This window comes from Delphinapterus leucas, chromosome 12 (assembly GCF_059928025.1).
Source record: "Delphinapterus leucas isolate spDelLeu-1000000601 "Yukka" chromosome 12, BTC_Dleu_Yukka2, whole genome shotgun sequence".
Classification (NCBI taxonomy): Eukaryota; Metazoa; Chordata; class Mammalia; order Artiodactyla; family Monodontidae; genus Delphinapterus; species Delphinapterus leucas.
The window spans coordinates 82,054,674-82,076,275 of NC_143140.1; the positions used below are offsets into that span (position 1 = coordinate 82,054,674).

General features: G+C 40.3%; 1 protein-coding gene across 1 annotated transcript in view; it reads left to right on the forward strand.

Moving 5' to 3' along the window:
• Positions 1-21,602, forward strand: part of CCDC170 (coiled-coil domain containing 170) — a 95,326-nt gene that overhangs the window by 19,629 nt on the left and 54,095 nt on the right.

Sequence of the window (21,602 nt, forward strand, 5' to 3'; positions counted from 1 at the left end):
TAAGGAGAGAGCGAGAAGGATTTTTAAATTCACAGTGAAATTTACCATGTGATGGTTGAGGATAAGCAGACCAGGGAAACTGAGAGGAACAAATGAAGGGAACAAATTCTCCCTATTATGGGCACCTCATAAGAAAATCGTTTGCTTGTCAACTCAGTCATCTATTGAGCAAACGTCTGTTGGCCTAAAAAGAGTATTAGCCACAGGGAGTCAAGAACCCTGGATCTTGTTGACTCTGAAATGAGTTGATTTTGTTGTCCTGAGCTCATTCCTCACTTTCTCTAGGTCTGGTTTCTGGATGTTTTAAGGTTAATTTCCACCTTACATTTTCTAGGAAATATTGATAAACTAACCATAACTTCCCAAATAATTTGAGGGGGCTTATAAAGAGCTATGTATAAGACAGTAAGTTAGAAGATACCGTGTAAGTCAGCCCCACCATTTGAAAACGTTGCTTAACCCTTCAGGCCTCAGTGTGCTGTTTGTGAAAATGGGATTATTAATAGCTGATTTGGGCTTTTTGCTCAAGATTCTGGACTTGAGTACATGTGTTTATGTCCTCTGCTTCTCTAAACCCCATTAAAAGAGGAGAAAAAGTAGGTAATAGAATCATTCTCCAGCACTGTTGGGAATAAGACCAAAAATTTTTAATTTTTTTAACCATTCTAGAAAATACAAAGGCAGTGGCGTCATGCTGGTGAATAAATGGCATAGGAGAAGATAGCAGTGGAGGTGGAATTGTTCTTCCCAGAGACCTCTGGAAGGTTCCATGCTTGGAATTGCCAGTTAGGGATACAGATTAGGAAGTAAGGAGGACTTGGGGTGATTAATTGATGAACAGAACGTGGATTGGCTGCCTGCACCCCCAGTGCCCTTCCACTGCCTGCACTTCGGATTTACCTGTTTGCACTCCATGCAATTCAATGTGCCGTCTGTTGTGGATGGAATGTTTGTGTCCTCCACAGGTTTGCATGTTGAAATCCTAACCCCCAATGTGATAGTATTAGGAGGTGGGGCCTTTGGGAGGTAATTAGGTCTAGATGAGGTCATGAAGGTGGGACCCCCATGATGGGATTAATGTCCTTATAAGAAGAGGAAAGACTAGAACTCTTTCTGCCATGTGAGGACACAGTGAGAAGGTGGCCATCTGCAAGCCAGGAAGAGAGCTCTCAGGAGGATCTGAATTGAGTGGCACCTTGATTTTGGGCTTCCCAGCCTCCAGAACTGTGAGGTAATAAATGTGTTGTTGAAGCCACCCATCTGAGGTATTTTGTTACAACAGCGGGAGCTGACTAATAGTCAGCCTTTGCTAAAGTTAGTACAACCACTGGTGCTCAGAGCTCACACCACAGAGGTCTTTCAAATAAACATAAAGTGTAACTATGATGGAACATAATGGACATTGTCTTTAATTGCACAACTTTCTTCATATGAAGTTTCCTCATAACATTTATCCCTAAAGGCTGAAGTGTATTAAGCTGTACCTTAGCGAAGTCACTTCTCTAGAGAAATAAACTTTCTGCCACTCTAACTTGTAGAACCTGAAGCGATTCATTAACTTGTTTCTGTTACTCTTCTGCTTATGTATCGGTTTTCTTTATGTATTTAGCCGTGATGGATAGCTCTCTTTGGTGAGTGACTGAAGTTCAGTTACTACATATACAGTGAGTATAAGGCTTAGAGACGATGTAACTTAGGTGGGCAAACATTTTGTAACATTTTATAACAACTCAGCTTAGCTCAGCAGAGGCTATTCTCTTTAGAAGAAAAATGCCATTTTGTCAATTCAAGGAAACTTATTCCATTTGTTTTCCTCATTCCCTTTCCCCTTAGATGAACTAAGTCTTTGCAAGTGGGAGTGGAGTTGGTTATGAGTTTCTTGGCACTGAAGGTGGGGTGGAGCATTGGGCTGAGCACCATCCTCTGTTCCCTTTGGCCCCGACTTCCCTCGTGGACTTGGACAGCAGTTTCTACTGAGATCCTTAACTTTGCCCTGGCTCTGAAGGTTCAGCCTTGCTGTACGCTCTTTATTTCCATCCCAAGTCCCTTAAGTCTGTTGTCTTATCTACGTCTACCTTTTTGCTTTACTTGGGAAAATGGACTTCCTTCCCATTTAGGTCACCACAGAGCATTGAGTAGAGTTCCCTGTGCTATACAGTAGGTTCTCATTAGTTAGCTATTTTATACATAGTATCAATAATGTATATAGGTCACCACAGTGCATTAGGTAGAGTTCCCTGGGCTATACCGTATGTTCCCATCAGTTGTCTATCCAAAAGGGAGGGGATATCTGTATGTGTATGGCTGATTCATTTTGTTGTGCAATGGAGGCTAACACAACATTGTAAAGCAACCATACTCCAATAAAAATTAGTTAAAAAAATAAATTAAAAAAATAGTGTTTCCGTGTCAGGGAAACCAGGGTATGGTTTCCCCTCCTTACCTGAGGAGTGGGTGCTGGTGGGGGGGCTTCCCAGTGGGCACAACACTCGGTCATCGCCATTCATTCTATGCCCGGGAGCTTCCTGCCTGTAGGGCTGTTGTGAGAGGCTTCCACTCCAGGGCCACATCCTGGGAAGCAAGGGCATTAGCTGGGGTCTTCATTAGTGCCCGCAGCCTGCACCACTCATGGCAGGTGTTAGGTCGCACTAGGGCCAGCATCATCTAAGCACTGGTCGTGTCTCCCTCCAGTTCTCCTTTTCCCATGTGTTGGAGCCTGGATTTATTTAGAATTGACAGTTTGAATTTTGAGAATAGCTGCCAAAAACAATGATTATGGTTTTGTCCATACTGACTGTTAAATGTTCCTTTCTGATGTAATTAACTAAGTATTTTAAGGCCATTTCTGGCCCCTGGCTTAAAAACCATGCTATTTGGGTAAAGAAAAATGCTTGCACTTCTGTTCATAAAGGCAAATGGGCAGGCTGACATTTACTTAAAAACAAAATCAAAATATTCAGATTTATTCAAGTTTACAAGGCTAGGTTTGTTCAAGACACAGGTGATACAGTTTTGTTTCACATTATTTTGACCTTGAGACAATTTATTTCTTCTCTAGTCTGGCAGTGATATTTGCATGAAGATCGTTGTAACCTTGTGTAACAGCCTGGTAGCAACCTCAAGATCATATTTTTTTTCAAAATACAGGGTATAATGGTTACTTTTTTTTTTTTTGAAGTATAGTTAAGTTACAATGTTGTGTTAGTTTCACATGTACAGCAAAGTAATGGTTACTTCTTGGTTATTTTATTTATTTATTTATTATTTTTTTTTGCGGTACGCGGGCCTCCCACTGTTGTGGCCTCTCCCGTTGCGGAGCACAGGCTCCGGACGCGCAGGCTCAGCGGCCACGGCTCACGGGCCCAGCCGCTCCGCAGCATGTGGGATCTTCCCGGACCGGGGCACGAACCCGTGTCCCCTGCATCGGCAGGTGGACTCTCAACCACTGCGCCACCAGGGAAGCCCAGTCATGGTTACTTCTGTATGTCAACTTGTCTAGGCTAGGATATATAGCCAAAAACCAGCCTATATTTCACTGTTGAAGGTATCTTTTAGGTGAGATTAAGATTTAGGTCAGTAGATTTGAGTAAAGCGGATTAGCCTCCGTAATGTGGGTGGGCCTCCCCTAGTCTGTTGAAGGCCTGAGAGAAAAGACTGAGATCCACGAGGAAGAGAGAATTCTGCCTCCAAACTGCCTTTGAACTCAAACAGCCACATCAACTCTTCCCGGTTTCCAGGCTGCCAGCTCGCTGTGCAGATTTCAGACGTGTCAGCCCCTGCAATCATGTGAGCCAATTCCTGAAAATAAATCTATCTATCTATCTATCTACATTCTATTGGCTCTGTTTCTCTGGAGAACCTTAATTAATACACAGGGTACTTCGCTGAGTCCTTCCATGCTTGAGGAGGTTGTGAGAACCAATGGGTTTGTAGTCCACCACAAAGGACAGTGCAGCGGGCTTTCCTGGTGGCGCAGTGGTTGAGAGCCCGCCTGCCGATGCAGGGGACACGGGTTCGTGCCCCAGTCTGGGAAGATCCCACATGCCGTGGAGCGGCTAGGCCCGTGAGCCATGGCCGCTGAGCCTGCGCGTCCGGAGCCTGTGCTCCGCAACGGGAGAGGCCACAACAGTGAGAGGCCCGCATACCGCAAAAAAAAAAACAACGGACAGTGCAGCAAGGCCCACAGGTGCTCAACACACAAACACAAAAGCTAATAATCAACAGCAGAAAACTGGGGAGAGTTTGTCATATCTACTGCCTGATTTTCTTAGAGAGACAGGACCAATCTATCCATCAGTGTCACTGGAGACCACCATATTTTAAGGAACCCATAAGAATGTTTTAATTTCTTTTAAAATCAGGAGAGAGAGAGAAAAAAATAACTTTTAAGTTGAAAAAATATTTTAATATGTAATATTTTGATATGTTCTTTATACCAATTAGTTATAAAATATAATTTTTACTGTCTTTATGGAGGAAAGAGACCATGAAGGTAAAAGTGCACAGGACCCACAAAATTTATAATGTAGTCCTGTAGGGAGATGAAACTGTGTGTAGAAACATTGTATAGAAAGCATTGTTAAGCAACAGAAGAGATGATACGAAGACATAGATAATAGAACATATTTTTTCCCAGTTTTCTTGATATGATTGACATACAGCACTGTGTAAGTTTAGGGTTTACAGCATAATGACTTGACTTAAATATATTGTGAAGTAATTACCACAATAAATTTAGTTAACTTAAATTTAATACCTATCATCTCATATAGATACAAAAAAAGAAGATCTTTTTTTCCTTGTGATGAGAACTTTCAGATATATTTAGGACTTTCAAATATATCGTACAACAGTGTTAACTATAGTCATTATGTTGTACATTACACCCGCAGCGTTTATTTATCTTATAACTGGAGGTTTATACCTTACGACTGTCTTCTTCCAATGCCCCCACCCCTGACAGCCCCCCACCTCTGGTAACTGTAAATCTGATCTCTTTTTAAAAATTTTTTATTTATTTATTTATTGGCCGTGTTGGGTCTTCATTGCTGCACACGGACTTTCTGCAGTTTCAGTGAGCAGGGGCTACTCTTCGTTGCGGTGCGCGGGCTTCTCATTGTGGTGGCTTCACTTGTTGCGGAGCACAGGCTCCAGGCACGTGGGCTTCAGTAGTTGTGGCACGTGGGTTCAGTGATTGTGGGTCGCAGGCTCTAGAGTGCAGACTCAGTAGTTGTACACGGGCTTAGTTGCTCCAAGGCATGTGGGATCTTCTCAGACCAGGGCTCGAACCCATGTACCCTGTCTTGGCAGGTGGATTGTTAACTACTGTGCCACCAGGGAAGTCCTCTTTTTTTTTTTTTTTTTTTTTTTTGCGGTACGCGGGCCTCTCACTGCTGTGGCCTCTCCCGTTGCGGAGCACAGGCTCCGGACGCGCAGGCTCAGCGGCCATGGCTCATGGGCCCAGCCACTCCGTGGCATGTGGGATCTTCCCGGACCGGGGCACGAACCCGTGTCCCCTGCATCGGCAGGCGGACTCTCAACCACTGCGCCACCAGGGAAGCCCCTCTTTTTTTAAAAAAATGAGTTTTTTGCTTGTTTTGGATTCCACATATGAGATCATACAGTATTTGTCTTTGTCTGACTTATCTCACTGAGCATAATGCCCTCAAGGTCCATCCATGTTGTTGCAAATGGCAGGATTTTCTTCTTTTTTATGGTTGAGTAATATTCCATTATTTAGATATAGGTAGATATAAGCATGTCACATTTTCTTCCTTATCCATTCGTCCAGTGATGGGCTTTTAGGTTGTTTCACGTCTTGTGAATTGTGAGTAATGCTGAAGAAAATTTTGTCTTAAAATTGCTTTTCCTTCTCCTAAAGGTTGACATAAAATGATGAGTATTGAAATGAAGTCCAACAAGACTTAAGTCTCCCTATGACAATTTTATTGCACTAGACAATTGCTCTTTTGGAAGATGGGTTAAGCTATATTTCAAGTTCATTCTAAGGGAAATATTCCTGAGGAGCCACTTTGAATAGACAACTTATTAAAGTTTCAAGCACACCACTCAGCATAGGAAGTAAAATATTGTATCTTGGAAAATTTTTCACTTTAAGATAATTTATCAAGTGTTTGATAATAGATAGAGTGAAAAAAATCCCACTTGGGAAGAGTTCTAGAATCATTAATATGCAAAAAGATATATACAGGATTCCAATGAATAAAATGTCCCATCTAGTTGTCAACAGAGATTTTTGTTTCCACCCTTCCACTCACAGAAGCTATTCCATATGTGACAGTGTTCCCAAATCTGCATCCATTATTAGCCTTGATAGCTACACCTGATACCTCCCATGGAGATATATCCGATATAAACACTGAGAAATTGCTAGTCACTTAAAATAGGACCTGAAATTAATTAACTTGCCTGTGACTTTCTTAACTAAGAAGTTATCTTGGTAACAGATAACTTGGTAACAGATTAAAAATAAATTCAAAGGACTTTACGTTAAGTGAAAATATAAGCTTCTAAATTGACTAGACCCGACCTATACAACATTCAGGAACTTGTAGAAAGCAGAAGGAATCTATTCATTTATTTGTTAATCAATTATCTATTTATTTTGGCAGCGCCGGGTCTTAGTCTCAGCATGCGGGATCCTCCAGTTGTGGCATGTGAACTCTTAGTTGTGGCATGCATGCGGGATCTAGTTCCCTGACCAGGGATCGAACCTGGGCCCCCTGCATTGGGGGCGTGGAGTCTTACCCACTGGACCACCAGGGAAGTCCCAAGAATCGTTTTTTAAAATTAATTTTTATTGGAGTATAGTTGATTTACACTGTTGTGATCTACACTGTTGTGTTAGTTTCTGCTGTACAGCAAAGTGAATCACTTATACGTATATCCACTCTTTTTAAGATTCTTTTCCCAAATAATCATTACAGAGTATTGAGCAGGGTTCCCTGTGCCATACAGTAGGTTCTTATTAGTTATCTATTTTCTATATAGTAGTGTGTATATGTCAGTCTCAGTCTCCCAATTTATCCCTTCCCCCAGGAATCTTCCAGAAAGTGGTTGGAAAGAGATTTATGAATTTATTAAAGTTAAATTTTGTGAACTTAAAATTAGTTATGGAAATGCACCTCATTACTACAGCAGCCCTACTTGCCTTGCAGACAGCAATATTGAATGAAGGTCGGAAAAGAATTCAACTTAGGGAGAAATGATTGCATATCTATATATAGGATGATAACATAGTGATTAACAATACGGACTTTGGAGTCAGATAGGCTTTGGTTTGAATTCTGGCTGTGCCATTTCACTCACTCCTTCATTCACTCTGTGATCTTTACTGATACTCAGTCACAGGGGACACGGTGGTGAAAAGAACAGGCATTTTCCTGCCTCTGTGGACCTCATAGTCTACTGGGGGACATAGATATTAAGTAAATAATATTAAGTACTACTGGGGGACATAGATATTAAGTAAATACAAATAAATAATAGTTAATTTGGTGATAACACGAAGGATAAGTATTAGGCGACACGAGCGTGAATAACACAGGAAACTAATTTAGATTGAGGCTCAGGGAACATTGATTTAAAGACTGAAAACAGGTCACAGTGGCTGGGTAGAGTGAGCCAGAGTAAGAGATTAGAGTTGATGGTCGAAAGGAGAGGAGAGGGAAGGAGACCGGGGGAAGGAGGAAAGGGAAGGGGAGGGGAGGGGAGGGGAAGAGAGGAGCCGGAAAACACAGCTGTGGGATTCAGATCAAATGCCTTGTCATCTTTGAACCTAAATTTCGTTTTTATGCAATGTGGATATAGTTGTAACAGCTTCGCGCGGCTGCACTTGGGGTTAAACGGCATCGTATTTGACTCATGCTTGACACAGAGCTAGCATGATTAGTATTGGCTACCTGGTGTCTATAAATAATAATGCCCTCATGGAGTTTGCATTCCGGTGAGGTAATCATATCCACCTCAAGAATGGAAATAAGCAAAGAGAGGCTAATAGCTGTTTGAAGAGCTTCCACATTTATGCTCATTTTAGAAATGATTTTTAAAATTACAGTCACAGCTGAAGAAAAAGGCAAGACAAAACATCTTAATGTTTTCTGATTAACAAGTGAACGTAAGTGATGTATCAGCAAGGTTACAAATTAGAGATACTGAGAGTGTGGATTAATGTAATTTCCCCTCATGTCCATGTAGCATGTAAACCTTGAGATTAAGAATAGCTGTTACACAGGGAGTGACAATAAGCTTCTAAAGACAGGATGAGTTAAAGAAACAACTGCAATTTTATTAGCCAAGATATTTTCATAACAAGATACAGAAAAATTACAAATTAGATAGGATGAGACCTTCACCCTAACAAGGATTGAGTTATAATTTTGGTTCCTTCAAGGTAAGTATTTTTTCAGTCTTTTAAACTTTTATTCTTATCTAGCAAGATGTGGATGAATAAATAATTCATGGCCTTTCCTCCCCAGTGCATCTTGGTCAACTATCTCCTCTCCCTCCCATCTTCTTCTGAAGCTCATATCTCTGTTCTAGGTTGATCTCTCGCCAGGGCTAATTTTAAAAATATGAGGCTTGTTACTTTCTGTTTTTACAAGAGGTGAGTGAAACTCCATCTATACTTGTTCCAACAGGACCACTGTTTAGCAGTAGTAAAGTGTTATTGAAATTAAATAAATAAGTTCAGCCAGGTATTTTTATCTTTGATATGCTAATCCTAGAGATGTGAACAGAGGGGAAGAAGCCTTTCCATTCTGTTTGTCCATCTGTCCATCCATCCATCCATCATCCCTCCATTCACTCATTTACTCATCAAACAGCAAATGTATATCCACTCAGCAGACATTTATAGAGGTGTCCATCATGTGCTAGGAAATGTGCTTGGTGCTAGGGATACAAATAAAACTGATTTCTAGATTCTTCCCTCAAACCCACAACCTTGCAGCTGAATCATTTATTCATTTATTAATATTCAACATGTCTTTCATTAGTGTACCAGGCAGTGTAGACACTGGAGATACAGTGCTAAAAAACGGACACAGGGCCTGCCCTCGTGGAGCTTATGTCCTAGTGGTAGACATAAAAACCAGTGTAGAAGATAAGTGCTGTGCTGCTCAGAAGTGGGCTTGTGTCTACAGGAGCTGTGCAAAATGACTTATGAGAGGTTCAGGAAGAAAATATTTGCATTATTATTTTAATCTCGTCTTAATTTGTATCTTTGTGTATATTTGGTAATATGCCTAATATGACAGTAGTATATTTTTACATAAATAAATATTCAAATTTATTCTACAAATTGATACTGATAGGTTGCATAAGCAAAAACATTTGTAGGCCCGCTGGTCAAAGCATGGATTTAGGTCAGGTAGGCTGTGGGTTTGTTGTCAGGTTCTGTCACTCACTATCTTTTGGGCAAGCCTGGGAGAGGAGGAGAATTGTCTTCTGTAAGAATTGTAAGGATCGAATGTAATCATGTTAGCACAGTCTTCACGTTGTGCTTATGTAGCTCAAATCCTCAGAAAATGATAACTTATGTTACTGTGTTATTATTCATTTGATAAATATTAAAATGCAGCCATCTTTAAAGTGATAGAGAAATATTGGGAAGGGGCTGAGTAAGCGGTGACCCTTAGTGTCATGAAACTATTATAATAAATTATCGGTAGGAATGTAAATTAGTGCTGCTTATGTGTTGATATATGTACGAAAATCCTTAAAATTTTTATTCACTTTGACCCAGTTGTTTCCCTTCCAGGAATTTATCTTAAGGAAACAATCAGAAATTCTAACAGATGTGTAATAGTGACAGATAGGAAAAAGAACTAAATGTCTATCAATAGAATAGTGAGATTAAATTACAGCTTTATGATGGAACGTTGTGCATCTCTTAACATTTTAAAAGAATACTTGGGAAAATATTAATATTTAGCGAAGAAGATAGGATACCAAATTATTGTTATAGTGTAACCCCAATTATGTTTTTTAAAAAGCACACAATATATATGTATAAGAAAAGTACTATAAAGAAATGCATGAAAATATATCAGTATTGTCTCTGGTAAGAATGCGGGTGACATTTATCTTTTTTCATTGATTAGACAATCAGGGAATTATTAACCAAAATAAATAAAACAAGCTGAGGCTGAGTGGTAAATTGGGTAAGGAATCTAAAAAAATGGTACAAATGAACCTATCTACAAAACAGAAATAGAATCACAGAAGTAGAAAACAAACTTATGGTTACTAAGCGGGTAGGGGGTGGAAAGGGATAAATTGGGAGACTGGGATTGACACATACAAACTAATATATATAAAATATTGATAGATAACTAATAAGAACCTACTGTGTAGCACAGGAAACTCTATTCAACATTCTGTAATGACCTATATGGGAAGAGAATCTAAAAAAGAGTGGATATATGTTTATGTATAACTGATTCACTTTGCTGTGCAACAGAAACTAACACAACATTGTAAATCAACTGTACTCCAATAAAAATTAAAAAAAAAAAAAGAATTCTGCCTGGGTACGCTAGAAAAGCTTCACAGAGAAGCCAATTCTAACTCTTGAGTTGAGTCCAGGCGTTTCTCAAGTGGAGGAAGAGACTGGGAAGGAGGCAGAAGGACCTCAAGCATGGGACAGTTACAAAAGATACATGGCATGTTTAGACAAATCTCATTTGTGACTGAAGGTTAGGCTAGATACTGACATTGGGACAGAAACACTGATAACAGGCCTTTGGTGATTGAGAGGAGATTTGTACAACTTAAGGAGATTATCCCTTACCTTGTCTAAGATGGGCAGCTTTGGTAGGTAGGGAGGGACCTGACCAGGTGTGCGTTTCATCCCGTCTGCTCTGCAGCAGTGGGAAGGTTAGGTCAGCGCAAAAGGAGATGCGTGGAAGGGAGGAGAGCGAGACAGCTGTGGCATCCGTCTACGTTTATTTTTGGATGCAGTTTTGACAGAGCCATTTTCAGTCCTAATGTTGAAATGCCTTAAAATTATTACATCAGCTTAGCACATGTGACATTTGAGAGCTTGGTAGGTTGGAGTTAGATATACGAAGCCTCTGTTCTCACCTAGCAGGACGTATTTTCCTGGTCTCAGCAGGAGGCTGGATCCAGACGATGAGTCTTAATACGAGAGGTCTCAGGAATGTGTTTCTCATATTAACTAAGCTGATGTTGTCCAATGACATTCAGAGGATTGACCGAAGAAGCTGCATTCATTCATTCTCTGCTCTACTTCAAAATTACCCCTGAGAAACCAAAACCCGAGAGAGATGCCTATTTGGACTCCACTGTTTTGGCCCTGCTATAGAAGTGCTTTTACTGAACAAAGGCTTGGCATTACGCCGTTGGATTGTTCCACGGGTTTTGAGATTTGTTGTGATTTCCTGCAGTGAACAGGTGTCCTGTTACGGAGCAACTTGTTTGCTTTACCTCGTGGTTCGGGTAGATCGTGTGAGTCACGTTGATCTGCTTGGAAGGGCCAAGTCACACCGGTTCGCCCCTAACAAGTGCACGGCACCAACAGCACACACAGGACACTCGCTTCCTCTTATTCGTTCCCTCTTTCAATCTTTCTTTCCTGCCATTTGCTTAATTCCTTTTTTGTTTTTCTTGTTTTGACATTGGATGAGAAATAAACTTGAAACTTTGCATGGAAGTTAAAGTCGTTCTCTAAGGTCCTGACCTTTGGTAAACTGTGAAGATTACAGGAAACACTAGTGGGGTGGGGACTCGCCTTTAGTTTATGATCCTGCCATGATATAGAAGAAGCTATTCAGTGACTGGGAAGTATGTTCCAGAACACCCATAGAGTCAAAGGCAAGACAGCTTTTCTCTTGTCAGGGCTTATGGTTATGTGATACATCCGTGGTGTCTGGATACTCATGCTACTGGAGACGGACAGGCTGCGATGGGTCATAGTGGGAGAATCTGTGTGTTTCCTAAACTAGCCCATCATCGCTGGGGCTCGGTGTGCAGTAGAAATCAGCCAGCTCCAGAGACTGATGGAACTTGGTATAGCAGATGAGAACAGGATGAGATTGTGGAGTGAATCAAATGGGAGGACTAAGATATTAATAAAAAGAGCATCTATCCATCCATCCATCCATCCATTCACTTATTCTACGAATAATTATTGAACACTTACATTGTGAGGTACTGGTTAGGTGCTAGGTATGACATTGTGAACATCACAGTCTTTTGAGGGAGGGAGACATTAAATACTAATTACACATATAATGTATTCCTTGCCATTGTGTAAGTGCTGTGAAGGAGAAGCATAGGCTGTATGAGAGAATAACTGAAAGATAGTGGTGTGGTCAGGTGGGAATTTTGATGGGTCAAGTCTTTTAGAAAATTAAGCAGAGGGGAAAATGGAGTGCGAAGACTTTGAAATTGCAAATATGAGAAGAGTGAGAGGATTACTTCTTTTTTTTTTTTTTTGGCTGCATCGGGTCTTAGTTGCGGCACGCGGGATCTTTCATTGCAGCGCACAGGCTTCTCTCTAGTTGTGACGCATGGGCTCCAGAGTGCACAGGCTCAGTAGCTGTGGCGCGCGGGCTTAGTTGCCCCGTGGCATGTGGGATCTCAGTTCCCCGACCAGGGATCGAACCTGCGTCCCCTGCATTGGAAGGCGAATTCTTAACCACTGGACCACCAGGGAAGTCCCGAGAGGTTTACTATTCAGGTGAATACACTGTCCATTAGTTGATTTTCTTGTGGCCTCTGACCCCTCCTTTGATCTTCCCCAGCTGCCTCCTGCTGAGCTCTTTATTAGGGATCATGTGATGCAGGTCCTGGGGAGGAGAGAGGGTGAGATTAGGGGTTCTATCTTTAGAAAGGAAGGGCTTCCTAAACAGGAGTCTGCCCACTCTGGTCTGTCCTCTAGAGTGTGCCGAGGACATCCCTGTCCTCTCCATGATTAGTAATGAGACTTGCTAAGCCCTGCGGTTTGGGATTTGAAATCTGCCTTTAACCCGTTTTATTCTGGACGCAAAAGAGAAAAATTAATTCTGAAAACTTACTTGTGGATCTTGCGTTGTCATCTTGCTTTGTCACCTTGCAACAATTCTCATGAGGAGGTTAAAAATTATTTGGTTTCTTTCTAATGTGAAACCTGGAGAGATTACACATGCTAACGTTCCACAGTCTTCTCATTGTTTACAAAATTCGTCTCTCAGGAGACTGTCGCTGGCAGGAGTGTGTATGCTGGAAGTCATGGCCTCCTTTTAACAGAAGAAATATTATCAAAATGATGAAGCAGCATCATTTTTGTTGAGTTTTCTTCGGGCAGAGCTAAGAGTTACCCTGGAAGAGAAAGCAGGGATTTAGTGCAACGCATGTTATTTAGGTTGTTTTCTCTCTCTGGCTTGTCCTTTGTTAATTGGAGATCGTTTTAGAGTTAATAAAAACATTAAGAATCATTGAATTCTTGTTTTAATCCTTGAAGATACTGTTTTGGCTATAATATTGTATTATTCCATTCATTTTTGTGGTGAACTTCCTGTCCGAAATGTAGTCAAAACCTTCTTGCTGCCCAAAAAATACATTCCAAGTATTGCTGGAAACTCAATGATTCTTCTTTTTACCGCTGCCGCCTTGTGCACGCTGAGGTTCAAGTTCAGGGTTTCCTGCTGCCTCCGCAGCCAGTAAAGAATTCACATGGTATTCAGTTTCTTAAGTCTGAAGATTAGGGTGTGAAAGCTGAGAACACAGAAAATTGGCCTCTTTAAACATGCTTTCAGTTGTCTTTTCACTTAATTAAGAAACTGATTTTAATATTACAATTATATCCACTTTTCCTTTAAAAATGAGGACATTACATATAAACTATAGTTCCTTTTGTCAATCACCTCTAATCCTGATCCCCTTCTGCAGAGGGAATTATTAAATGTTTGGTGAGTATCTTCCAGACCATTAAAAAAATACTTTTTGCATTCATACTTAAACCTAGAAAATATGTTATTTTGTCTAACATGTATTTTAAAAACATAAACGGTATCATACTATTAGTTTTGTTCTCTGATTTACTTTATTTGAAAAACAATATGTTTTTGAGATCTATCTGTGCTGCTCTAAATAGGTTTAGTTCTGCTCTTTTAACTGCTTTCTAGTTTCCCATCTTATGAATGTACTATTGTTGACCAATTCCTGTATTGATGGACACTGCGAACCACGAACATTCATGTAGAATGACAAGTAGAATTGTGGGTCACGGGGTATACGCCGAAGTGTCTCCTGCAGTGGCAGGGACATTTTATATGCCCATTCATTAATCCTACTTTAAACTTAATTTTAAAATTATATAGCACAGAAAAGCAATCACTGCTTCCAGATCTACTACCAGTTGTTTGCTATTTGGCAAAAGAATTTCCTTTTTAGTCCTTAATAGCTTCATTTTTTGATGAGAGGATAAGAACAGTCCCTGGGGGATAAAAATAGAGGGGACTTCCCTGGTGGCTCAGTGGTTAAGAATCCACCTGCTAATGAAGGGGACACGGGTTCGAGCCCTGGTCCGCGAAGATCCCACATGCCGCGGAGCAACTAAGCCCATGCACCACAGCTACTGAGCCTGCGCTCTAAAGCCTGTGAGCCACAACTACTGAAGCCCGTGTGCTGCAACTACTGAAGCCTGCGCGCCTAGAGCCTGTGCTCCGCAACAAGAGAAGCCACTGCATTAAGAAGCCCGTGCACCGCAATGAAGAGTAGCCCCTGCTCAAAGCAACTAGAGGAAGCCTGCGTGCAGCAACGAAGACCCAACACAGCCAAAAGTAAATAAATAAATAAATAAATTAAAAAAAGAATAGTCATAGGGCTGTTGTGAAGATTGAATGGAAATAGTTCCCCCCCAACCCCCCCCAAAAAAGAAGTAGTTCCTGGTTCAGTGAATATTAGTTATGATCATATATATATGTATATATATGAGATACATATCTAATATATAAGTATATATAAGATACATATTTAATATATATTGTTATATCAGGATTAGTACTTGAAGCAAACCCTCAAAAGTTTTGGCATCTAAGTTTTTCTAACTGCAACCCTTCCCCATCTGAAAAGATGACTCAGTTTCTTTTAGTAGAGCCACAGTATTAAGAACATTTTGGAATACTGCATTCTCTGCAATAAAGATATAGAGTTAGAAGGGTTTTTAAGTGACACCCAAGAAAAAAGGGATTAGAGAACAATGGAAAAATAATAGATCAGCTTCTTCACAAAACTTGATTTAATGCAGAAATGTCTTCCTCCAAAATTTGTCCCACAACTGCTAAAATGTAGACACTCAGATTTATTTCCTGAATTCCACACCCATCACACTGTCCCCTGCAGGCAGTAGTAAACCCCGGAAACCAAATGCAGATATAAGAAGGAAAAGCAGGAGGGCCAGGAAAATCCTTGAAAATCCGGAGAAGAATTGATGAGTAGTCAAAATTGGCATTGGTTGGAGAAATACAATTTGTAAGACTTAATTTATGCTCTGTAAATTAGGGAAGAAACTACTTGGGGGGAAGAAGTTGGAGAGTAGGGGAGAGAGTCTTAGAAGGAATTGCTCACTGGGGCAGCAGTGAAGGCTTAAAGAGGGATGGGGAGAGAGAGGGAAGGAGATAGAGAGAGAGAGGCTAAAGGAAGCATTCCACAGTGGAAGTGCCCTGGGGACACAGTCACGAGCTGCGGTATGGAATAATGCTGGAACAAAAGGGGAGGCTGGTTATGGGATAGAAAGATAGGAATGGATTTAGGTGCTTTTGTGTGTCAGAGGTAGGCAGTGATTTTCCTCTCCTTTTCTTTTCTTTTTCTTTTTTGTCCATGGGAAAATAAGACAACTAAACCATAGAAGCAAGACTGGCCCAAGACATTGTCCCCAGGTCAGATAATTGGACACATTGTGTACTAAATTATGAATAAGCTGATCTCTTCTTTCTGCCTTTGCGCTTTGAAACTATCCTTTATTCTGAAAAGCCTGTGAGCCACCCTGTGAGGCAATTTCAATCATTATCATAATATCAGTAGCTGAATCAAATCATAGGTAGTTGGCTTTTTAAAATTAATGTAAAATTGCTTCATGGGTTGGCTGAGAGAGACCTAATAACTTGGAGTGTCCTCATGTGAGGACAAATGGATGAGTTTTTAATCTTGCCATTTTGAATAGGGTAAAATTCGTTTCTTTAAAGTGAAGATTGCTTAATATTTATAGAAAAAGTTGAAGAATTTTCCAAAAATCTTACTAACTTTAGGGGGCTTAATTAAAAGAGCAAACCCCTGAGATGTCTGCTCTCACATGCATTCAAATTCCTATGCTACTGGGATTGTTTCTTTGTCCTTGTGTTTTCCATAAAGGCACCACATGGCAGGTTTTGTGATTTTTGTCTATTCTTATCCTTATTCCTTTTGTTTCTATTTAAGGGGGGATGTTTACTCTGATTATAAAATTAATGTACAGTCACTATAAAGGATTTGGAAAATATAAAAACATATAATAAAGAAGAAAATAAAAGGTGGTCCTATTACTGAAACATAACCACAGTAACATTTCTTCCCAGTATTTTTCTTTTCTTTAAATTATATTTAATTATACAAATAATGCATAAATATATCCTTCTTGAAAAAAACAAAGCCTTTCCCCTCCCAGCTCCAATACTATTGTCGGCTCCAGAGGTGAGGAGTGTTATTAAGGTGATGTGTGTCCCTTCAGACCTTTTTCTCTTTTTCTTCTCTAAATACATTTATAGAAAAGACATAGTGCTTTCCCTCCCTATGTGTTTTATGAAAAAAGGTATCAAACTGTGGATCTGTACTTTCTTACTTTTGTTCAGTGGTATATCTTGGAGATATTCTTATGCCCAAACATACAGCACGATCTCCTACTGCTTGTTGCCTAGTATTCATAGTTTGGGAGTGCCTTTTTTAGTAATTGCCTTGTTGATGGGAATTTATATTGTTTCACACACCCCCTCTTTTTTGCTGTTATATCGTTATGCACATATGTGACTGTTTTTCAAGGGGAGATAATTGAGAGGTAGAGCTGCTGGGTCATAGTATTTACATTTAAATTTTTAATAGATATAGTGTAATTGGAAGGGTATCCAAAGGGCTTAACCAACTTTATTTACATATAAGACACCCAAGACAAAGTGATACCGAAAGGTTGACAATAAAAAGCTGGAACAAAGGTATATGTAGTCAGATGCAAACAAAAAGAAATCAGGAGTCATGATCTCAATATTGGAAAAAGTTGAATTATGAGCAAAAAGGGTCAGACAAATAATGGCACATTACCGTGCTACGTGGTATAATTCACAAAGAATATATGAAATTTCTGAATCTTTGCACCAAGTCAAGCAGTACCAGTGTTCATTCAGCAAGAATACAAGTGCTACAAGGTGATGGAGAATTATAGTAGTAATAGGAGGCTCTAGCTCACCTCTCTCGAGCCAGGATAGAGTAGAAATTAGCGTAGAAATTAGACGAGACTAGAAATGCGTAATTAAAATGATGAATAAAGTAGAACTAATTGATACATATTGAATTTCAAGCTCAGAAGATAGAGAATATACCTTCCTTTTAAATACCCATTGGATGTTCATAAAATTGAGTATTCACAAAAACCTTGATAAATTCCCTGAAGTAGAAATAATATAGAAAAGGATGATGGTGAAAATGTGTAATGGCTGGTATAAGAAGGACAACCTTCCAGTCTGAATGGACCCAGTTCTGAATGGACATTGGTCCACCCCACTGGTGTACACCCGTGAATGTCAGCCTGGAATACAGTTGGGTTGTCTGAGCACAGTGCAATAAAACAGACATCGTAACAAATTCTGAGGACAGAGAGCCACAAAAACAACTAAGCCCTTAAAACAACTCAGGTCAAAGAAGAAATCCAAGCCAAATATGAAGAAGACTACATAAGGATCTGTGGGACGGCCAAGGAAGGGCTAAGAGGAAAAGCGTAGGCATAACTAAATAAATTCATGTCTTCTTTCAGTTTTCATATTGTTTTTCTTATCCTTGTAATCCTCTCATGCTACTGCTGTGCATTTCTTCTCATTTCAAGCTACCTCAGAGTGTCTTGAAGGAATGGATTTCTGTGGTATACTCCATATGGCAACTCTGTTTTTAGTTTTTTTTTTTTTTTTGAAGGAACCTTGATACTACTGAGTATTTTCCATAGTGACTGTACCAATTTACATTCCCATCAACAGGTAGGAGGGTTCCCTTTTCTCCACACCCTCTCCAACCTTTTGTTATTTGTAGGCTTTTTGATGATGACCATTCTGACCGATGCGAAGTGGTACCTCATTGTAGTTTTGATTTGCATTTCTCTAATAATTAGCAATGTGGAGCATCTTTCCATGTGCCTATTGGCCATCTGTATGTCTTCTTTGGAGAAATGTCTGTTTAGGTCTTCTGCCCATTTTTTAATTGGGTTGTTTAATTTTTTGTCATTGAGTTGTAGGAGCTGTTTGTATATTTTGGAAATTAAGCCCTTGTCGGTCACATTGCAAATATTTTCTCCCAGTCCATAGGTTGTCTTTCATTTTGTTTATGGTTTCCTTTCCTGTGTAAAAGCTTATAAGTTTAGGTCCCATTTGTTTATTTTTGCTTAAGAAAACATTGGTATAGCAACAGAAAAAAAAAAAAAGAAAACATTGGTATGATTTATGTCAGTGTGGTATACTCCAGAGCCCAGCTCAACACAGAGGTGTCCCTGCGGCTCAGTCAGGGTTCTTTGGAGAAGCAGAACCAGTAGGATGTATATGTATGTATATGTGTGTGTGTGTGTGTGTGTGTATATATATATACATATATATATACATATATATATATGACAGGGAATTGGCTTGAGTAATAATGGAGGCTGAGAATTCCCAAGATCTGCAGTAGGCCAGCTGGAGGCCCAGGAGAGCTGAAGGTGTAAATTCCAGTCTGAGTCTGAATCCAAAGGCAGGGGAAGATTGATGTCCCAGCTCAAAAACATGCAGAAAGAACAGATTCTCCCTTACTCAGGCTTTTTGTTCTATACAGGCCTTCAGTGGATTGGATGAGGCCCACCCACATTGGGGAGGGCAATCTGCTTTATTCAGTCTACTGATTCAGATGTTAATCTCATCCAGAAAATCCTCACAGACACAACCAGAATAATGTTTAAACCAAATATCTGGACACTCTGTGGCCCAGTCAAGTTGTCACATAAAATTAACCATCACAGCTACATATGTGACATATGAGAATTCCTGAACAAATGGAAAAAAGATGATTTTATTTGGAAAGCTCAACATTTAAGAGATGTTAATTCTCTTTAAGTTTATTTATAAAGTTAACATGCTCCCAATAAAAATACCAACAGGAATTTTTGGAATTTGATGAGCTGATTCTAAATTTCATATGGTAAAATGAACACGTAAGAATAGCCAAGGAGGAGTATTTTTAAAAAGAAGCCCTGTCAGGTACTAAAATATATCAATGGGCTCAGGGCTGTCTTTCGAGCCCTGCTGCCAGTATTCTTCACCTGCTCTGACCCCTCAGAAGGCCTCACTGCCTTCTCTCTGATCCTTAATGACACAGGGCATACTCCTGCCACAGGACCTTTGCTCGGACTTCTGGCTATTTGAAAGATGTGGGTTGCTCCTGTTTCAGTACCTCTTGCCTATTTAATTTCTATTTAATCATCACTTCTTTAGGGAAATCTTTCCTTCCACCTCCCTAATTTTAAGTCACTTTCCTTTGTTGTCTGTTTCTTTCTTTGCTTGAATTTATTTCAGTTTGTAATTACACAATCACCAGCGTGGTTGTTTGATAAATGCTCTTTTTCTTATTAGACTGTAAGCTCAGTGCCTGACCCAGAACAGGCTTTTTGTAAACACTTGCTGTTGAATAATCTCGAGTCTGCTGGACTTTGAAAGGTGATTTAGATCCTAGCACCTGTCTTCTAAACTCAGTAATCAAGAGTCCTCCTCACGTAGGCCCTGCTCCAGTGTCAAAGGTAATAATATCTTAATATGTGGTTTCTTTCGCCCATGAGCACGTGAAGACGCTAATGCTTTTGGTGGTGTCCTGCATTACACTGTAACCTCCTCAAATAAAGGCCCACTTCTGAACTGTCTCAGGGGCTCTTAATATTATATCCAACGGACACTATTTTTTCATAAGAAAGAGATATAAAATTATAGTATGACTCTGTCATGTCCTAAAAAATCATGTTAGTCAATGAAAGAAATAATCATGGCCATTAAGAAACTTATTTCCCTAAGGAAATTTAGAAAATGGTCCATACGTGCTGTAGCTCAGACCTCTTGTAGGTGACCTAGGTCCTCACATGGCTTATTCTGGAAAATATTGCTGGAGTGTTTAGGGTGGAAAAGTTCCTTCTGAATGCTGGGTGAGGCTGAACAGGATGTGGTTCTCTTAACAGATGCAGTTAATTGTTTTATGCTTTCTCCCCAGGAGTACATGCCTACCATCTTCTTGCATATGTTGTAATTGACAAACACTGGCTGTTACTAAGTGCGCTGAAGGTTTTGTTTAGCATTTTGTGGATTGAAACACACTAGTCATGACAACGCTTGTTGTGAAGTTCAGGGCTTTAAGATGACTTTGCATTCATGAGTATTTCCAAACAGTAGTCTTTGGCAGTTCAGTAGCCGGGCAGAATCATAAACAGGTTTTACTGGTGTGTCCCCCGAGGACACTAGATATTCCAGGGAAACCCTCCTTTATGTGACCTCTTTCATATTCCTTCAAAAATGAATGGCTTTCTTGTATGTCTTTCACAAAGACCCCAGGCCCTGGAAACTTCATAGAGGTGGGTATCTGTCCAAACTCTGGAATAATTCTTTCAGAAAGCGGGTGTTATGGCATGAATCGGACAGAAGCAGAACCAGAGGTTACATACTGACCCACAGCCCAAACCCATCAAATCTGCTCTGCAGATGTGTTTATTGGGATCATATGGTGTTTTTTTTTAATTTAAATTAATTACCCAGAGGGAAAAACTGGGAATTTTTACTTCAAAAAGCCCAAATATAGGACTTGTCTTGAAAAATTAGAGTAATGAGGCCATGCTGGGATCCATATTTCTGCATTGGCAGCCGTCAGTGGAGCTGGGAGTTGTTCCCTTCTGGATGGAGAAGGACTCCAGGCATGACCACTATCTCTGGCCTCAGGCATTCATCTGAGTAACCTTCAAAACCCCAAGATAGGGCTTTCCTGGCGGCGCAGTGGTTAAGAGTCTGCCTGCCAATGCAGGGGACACGGGTTCGAGCCCTGGTCCGGGAACATCCCACATGCCGTGGAGCAACTAAGCCCGTGCGCCACAACAACTGAGCCTGCGCTCTAGAGCCCTTGAGCTCTGCAATAGGAGAAGCCACCGCAATGAGAAGCCCACTCACCACAACCAAGAGTAGCCGCCGCTCACCGCAACTAGAGAAAGCCGGCGTGCAGCAACGAAGACCCAACGCAGCCAAAAATAAATAAATAAACAAAAACAAAAAACCAAGATAGGCTATGAGATTGAGAATAAATGGCATAGTGGATAATTATGAAGGAGACAGACTTCTATACTT